The 6,746-nt window shown below is 38.8% G+C and overlaps 1 pseudogene; it reads left to right on the top strand.

Annotated features, from left to right (window-relative positions):
• The first annotated feature begins 4,894 nt into the window (after positions 1-4,894).
• On the top strand, positions 4,895-5,940 carry LOC102828676 (annotated as a pseudogene).
• Positions 5,941-6,746: the final 806 nt, after the last annotated feature.

Raw genomic sequence — 6,746 nt, forward strand, 5'->3', positions numbered from 1 at the left:
GGAGAAAGATGAGGCTTTCTGCTCCCATAAAGATCTTTTTAGCCTCGGAAACCCTGTACAGGGTTGTTATCAGTCGGAAACGACTCCACAGCACACAACAACAACAACAACAGGCACAATATGCACACAAAAGGAACCAGAGAGACAGAGGCCTAATAAAAAATGAACAAATAATAAAAAGAGCATAGACAAAGCATAGCCACTTTCACAGAGAGGAGAACAGGCTTTCATCTCAAGAGTGAGGAGGAGTGCCTACTGTTTGTTTGTTTGTTTTTTTTTGTTTTTTTTTCACTTTTTATGTTGTCATTCTCCTGGACTGGCTCTGTGTTTCCTGATAATTGACATTTTCCTATCATAATTTAGGGGCCATAATTGGTCATTTCTTCCTAGATCTGATGTACTTGTTTCCCATTACATCAGTCTGTTATAATTGTATTCTTAAGCTAACTATAATGCTGATTTATTATAGTGGTATTATGATTAGATCCTTTTTCACATCAGGTCAGTCCTATAGTTCTGTGTATATGCAGATTTTGGTGAAAATCCCCTATTCTTTCTTTCCTTTTACTAAATTTCCTGACTGTAAGTCAGGTAGTTTGCTATATTATTTGTGGTAGATTAGCAGTTAGCCTCCTTTTTCAGTTCTAACTACCTAACAGAATGGCATCACATTCATCATAAAAATAAAAAATTAAAATTCAAGAACTATATTGAAGTACAATGCAATCTGTGATAGGAAAGTATTCACATGCCCACAAGGAAGACCAGTTAATGCCACTCTATTCAAATTTTTCAAATTTCCACACCAACCACTAAAACCAGTGACAATGAAATTGAAAAAAATTTACCAATTTCATCAGTTTCAACTAGATAAAACATGCAGTCAAGATTCACAGATAAATACTTGTGCTTGAAATGCAATGGTTGGGAACTAAGAAGAAGGATAAATAGTTAGAAAATATGGCTTTGGTGATAGAAATGAAGCTAGAAATCACATGATACAATTTTGCAAGACCAGTGATTTAATTATTGCAAACACCTTTAAAAAAACAAAACAAAACATAAAGGTGATATACACATAGACCTCATCAAGTTGAATACTCAGGAGACAAATTGTCTACATTTGTGGGAAGATAAGGTAGAAAATTTCAATATAATCAACCAAAACAAGTCCAGGTGAAGACTGTGGAACAGACCATCAATTGTTTATATGAAAGTTTAGGTGGAAGCCGAAGAAAATTAAAACAAATCCACAAGAGCCAAAATATGACCTTGGATAGATCCCACCAGAATTTAGAGACCATCTCAAGAACAGATTTGATGGAGTAGACACTAACGACAGAAGACCAGAAGAGTTGTGGGTGACATCAAGATCATCATACAATAAGAAAGAAAAAGGTCATTAAAGAGATAGAAAGAAAGAATAGACAAAAATAAGATGTCAGAAAAGACTCTGAAAATTGCTCATTATCGTAGAGAAACTAAAGTGACTGGAAGAAATGAGGAAGTTAAAGTCCTGAAAGAATATTGTAAAGATCAGATAGAGAAGATTTAAAAAAATACTATATTGGAATGTACATGGAGCATTCTGGCTGCACTTCTTCCAACACAAATCTATTGGTTCTTTTTGTAGCTCATGGCACTTTCAGTATTCTCCTCCAACACCGTAACTCAAAAGCATCAATTCTTCTACGGTTTTCCTTATTTACTGTCCAGCTTTCGCATGTATATAAGGTTATTGATAATACCACAGCTTGGGTCAGGTGCACCTTAGTCCTCAAGCTGACATCTTTGCTCTCCAACACTTTAAAAAGATTGTGTGCAGCAGATTTGCCTAATGCAATACATCATTTGATTTCTTGACTGCTGCTTTCATGAGTGTTGACAGTTGATTCAAGAAGAATGAAGTCCTTGACAACTTCAATCTTTTCTCTGTTGATAAGAATCTAGTTTATTGGTCCAGTAGTGAATATTTTTGTTTTCTTTACATTAAGATGCAATCCATACCAAAGACTGTGCTCTCTGATCTTCATCAGTAAATATTTTAAGTCTTGTTCATTTTCAGCAAGCAAGGTTGTATCATCTGTATATCGCAGGTTGTTAATGAGTCTTCCTCCAATCCTGATGCCACGTTTTCCTTCATATAAACCAACTTCTTGCATTATTTGCCCAGCATACAGGTTAAATAAATATGGTGAAAGAATATAACCCTGCCATACACCTTTCTGAATTTCAAAACATTCAGTGTCCCCACTTTCTGTTCAAACAGCTGCCTTTTGGTCCATGTACAGATTCCTCATGAACACAATTAAGTGTTCCGGAATACTCACTTTGCAATGTTGTTCATAGCTTGTGATGATCCATACAATCGAAAGCCTTTGTGTAGTCAATAAAACACAGGTAAAAATCTTTCTGATATTCTCTGCTTTCAGCCAAGATCCATTGGAAATCAGCAGTGATATCCCTCATTCTACGGCCTCTTCTGAATCCGGATTTTCCTCCATCACTTTTCTGTCAGTTTGTTGTACTGTGGTGGCTTGTGAGTTGATGTCATTCTGGAAGCTATGCCACCAGTATTTTAAATACCAGCAGTGTCACCCATGGTGGGCAAGTTTCAGATAATCTTCCAGATGAAGACAAGATAGGAAGAATGAGTGACAAACTACTTCTGAATATTTAGTCACTGAAAACCTTATGAAAAGCAGAGAAACACAGGATAAAATAGACTGTTTTAAATGGAGGGGAAATTAAGTGCAATATGAGGTAACCACAACGATGGGGTTGAGGGGACTAGGGGGAATTTGAGGGAGGCCACCGTAGAGCACATGGTAGGGACAGACACATCATAGTTTGGGTATTGGAGAGGGCAATACAAGAAGAGGGAGTGGGTGGAAGAACAAGTTAGATAGGGTAACACTGAGACAGGTTTGCATGGGCTAAATGGGACAGAGGTAAATAGTGATGCATGCTCAACCTTGGAACAGCTGGGCTCTCTGATACAGGGATCTAGGCATAGTTTGAAGAGGGGAAATAATATTAAGATGCTTGACTGTCTTATGAATATTGGCTTCCCTTGCCTACTATTGTAAAATAAACACTTGAGTGGGATAGAAAGAATGTTGGGAAACATGATTACAGAAATCTTGTAAGCCCGTCTTCAGCTTATAACTGATTGAATACCTAAAAGTGATTCTAAATTTACCCATTGAAATAGGCCTCTTGCAGAATCCTTGCAGTGTATAGGATCTAGGTGGAATCCTGAGTACCATCCAGAACCTTCTGAGGTGGGGCATTCCCACTAGAAAGGACAAGCAGACCAGCCTGTAACAGGTAGAGCAACAGAAGATACTCAGATCATCAGGAAAAACCCAAAACAAAAATGGCAGTAGGATTGGCTACTACAAGAATAAGCATTTTTTTTTTTTTTTTCGCTAGGAAGCCATCAAGGCAAGCAATCAAGTTCCTCAGGACAAACCCCCTTCTAAGGCTGAAACTCAAAGCGAACACATGAGTAGGCATGTAAGCTTGTTGGCAATCACGTTGGTCTACTGGTGAGTAAACAGGGAAAAGACTGCAATGAAGAAATGCGCTGAGTTCAACCACGTTCCATAGACTCCTGTTGACTTGGAGCTGAGAGAGAGAAGAGGAAGGGCAGGTTGGTCCGAAGTGTGGTGAGACTTGGGGACACTTGAGCTGATGGACAAGGACATAGCCACAGAGGGCTAGAGCTGAGAGTGGAGCATCTAGCTGATATGAAGTGAGGGGAGATGCACAAGAACACCCAAACTTTCAGACAGTACCCATTTGACCTAGCCTAGATGGCTTGATAATCAGAACTCAACTAGAGGAAAATTAAAAAAAAAAAAATTTTTGATAAAGGAAATGAGAGTAAATTGCTACCAATTGATGAACTTGACCTATACTAATGGAGGCAGTAACTCTAGATACCAACAGAGAAGGAAAGAGTCTTCACGTCAAATACCAATGCTATCTCCTCTGTACACAGGGTAGATAGGGACAGGCAACTTACACATTAGTTACCTAAAATGTTGTTGTTGTTGTTGTTAAGTGCCATCGAGTCGGTTCCGACCCATAGCGACCCTGTACAGGGTTTCCAAGGGTGTAAATCTTTACGGGAGTAGAAAGCCTCGTCTTTCTCCCGCAGAGCGGCTGGTAGTTTCGAACCGCTGACCTTAAGGTTCACAGCTCGATTCGTCACCACTACGCTACCAGAGCTCCTTAAAGGCACAAAGTGACTGGCTTACAAGGTTTCAAGAGGGAGTTTAGTTTGAGAGTGTGTGGGGGAAGAAAGAGTCCCGACTGAATAGTTTTCATCTTGTTTAGATTGGTATGGTGAAAAGAGATGGAGATAAGATTCTTATGATTCAATAGTGAGTAATAGTTACCATGACTAATTGCAACTGTCACAATTGTAAAGGTGCAAGTTTTGTAACAAAAATGGGGACGTGATTAAGATTACAGACCAGAAACAAAGGACCCTAGGACAATCAAGGGAGAAGAGCACAAGCAGAATGCAGGACCTTATCCAGAGAAGCAACACCACCAGAGATGGAGGCAGAGATGGGGACATGGAGAGAGGGAGCTGCTGAGGACTCTAGATTCATGGGAAGAGAGGAACTAAGAGCTGGTGGCCAGGAGGCAGACTTGTAGAATGTGCCCTTTGGTGGTGTAAATTATTGTATATGCTTGAGTGTTTTTTAAAAAAGAGCTAAAGTGAATAGAGGGAAATACTGTTATCAGATGGTACATGGAGGGGATTATAATTGTTGTAATGAAACAAGGTGTATGATTTGTTGAATGTAAAACTGATGATCTGCTGGTAAACTTTCACTCAATTCAGAATAAAGACTTGGAAAAAAGAAAAGAAAAGAACATGTCTCCCCCACCCCATGAGGTCACCAAGCACTGGACACAGCTGTGGCTACTCTGGCTGATTCAGAGCTGCCGTTCCTGCCATCACTCCCTTCATCTTTCAGCAGTACAAAGTGAAGCTGTGGTCATTTCTGGATGGACACTTTCTTAGCAGATAAAGCAAGAAGTTCACCAAGAGGTGGAAAAATGGGTGGCATTGGGCCACAAAGGGACACATCTGAGCATGGTTCTTGTCAGAGAGAATCCTGCAAAGTCATTCTTATGTCCTCAACAAAACCATAGCTGATGCAGATGTGGGAATCATCAATAAAATAATTTTGAAGCCAACTTTGATTTCTGAGGAAGAACTGTTGAATTTAATCAATAAACTCAACAACAATGACATTGTAGATGGCTTCCTTTTCCAGAGCATATCCACGAGAGAAAGGTCTGCAATACTATTTCTCCAGACAAGAATGTTGATGGCTTTCATGTAATTAGTATGGGGAGAATGTGTTTGGGTCAGAATTCCATGTTACCTGCTACTCAATGGGGTGTGTGGGAGATAATTAAGCAAACAGGAATTCCAGTCCTAAGGAAGAATGTGGTGATTACTGGATGGTCAAAAATGTTGGGATGCCTATTACAATGTTGCTGCACACAGATGGGACACCAGTATGTCCTGGAAGTGATGGCACTGTTACAGTGTCTCATTGGTATATTCCCAAAGAGCAGTTGAAGAAACATACAATTCTTGCAGATACTGTGGTATCTGCTGCAGGTATTCCCAATCTGATTACTGCAGATATGATACATGAAGGTGCAGCTGTCATTGACGTGGGAATAAATAAAGTTCAAGATCTCTTGACTTGTAAATCCAAGTTGGTTGGGGATGTGGATTCCAAAAGAGTCCAGAAGAAAGACAGGTACATCACTCCAGTTCCTGGAGGCACTGGTCCCATGACAATGGTGATGCTAATGAAGAATACTATCATTGCTGCAAATAAACTGCTGAGGCCCGAAGACCAAGACATGAAGACTAAAGAGCATGGAGTAGCATCCAATTAACTGTTGTATTATCTGGGTCAGCAGCAGCATTCCAAGCCAGTTCAAGAAACAAAACAGGCCAAAAGAATTGCAATGTTCTTTATTTATTGTTCTGAAATGGTTTAAAATGATGCTTTGTAATTATTTAAAACTGAAATGGGAGGATGTTTGTACCCATAACTTTGCAGTACCTCACAGGTGAGTACTCCAGTGTCCTACTGGGTCCTAGGATCTAGCCAAGAGGAACCATTAACCAAGTGATTAACATGGGGACACGTCACACTGAGAATGGATGTTGAAATTTGTCAAGCTAATTCAGTTGTTAAATTTGCCTTTTCTAGGATTGCATTTCCCAAGTGATACTCCAATACTTTAGACTCCAAACCTATTGGGTTCAACTAGTCAAACCAAAGGGAAAATATTGCTACAGAAAATTAGGATAAAGATAAAAAGGAAGAAATTATAGCAGCTGGGTATAAAAAAAGTTAGCTTTATTTACTATTTAATGATAACCAGGTTTATATAAAATAAAATTGAATTGGGTGCTACAGCAACATGTTAATAATAATCCTAAATTATCATATTGTAGAATAATCGGTTATTTGGAAAATGCTTTTGGTTTTTCTATTTGTTACTAGCTCTTGTTTTATGTATGTTACTATTCAGTGATGTCTCCCATTTTAGTTTTCCAGGACTGAAAGGCTTATCTTATGTTATTCATGTGTGTTGTCATATTTGGCTTTAAACTTTCTTGTTAAATATTTGTAATATTAACCTGTATGCTGGGAAAATAATCCGAGAAGCTTAGTTATATGAAGAAAAATGTG

This window comes from Chrysochloris asiatica, unplaced genomic scaffold (genome assembly GCF_000296735.1).
Source record: "Chrysochloris asiatica unplaced genomic scaffold, ChrAsi1.0 scaffold00095, whole genome shotgun sequence".
Classification (NCBI taxonomy): Eukaryota; Metazoa; Chordata; class Mammalia; order Afrosoricida; family Chrysochloridae; genus Chrysochloris; species Chrysochloris asiatica.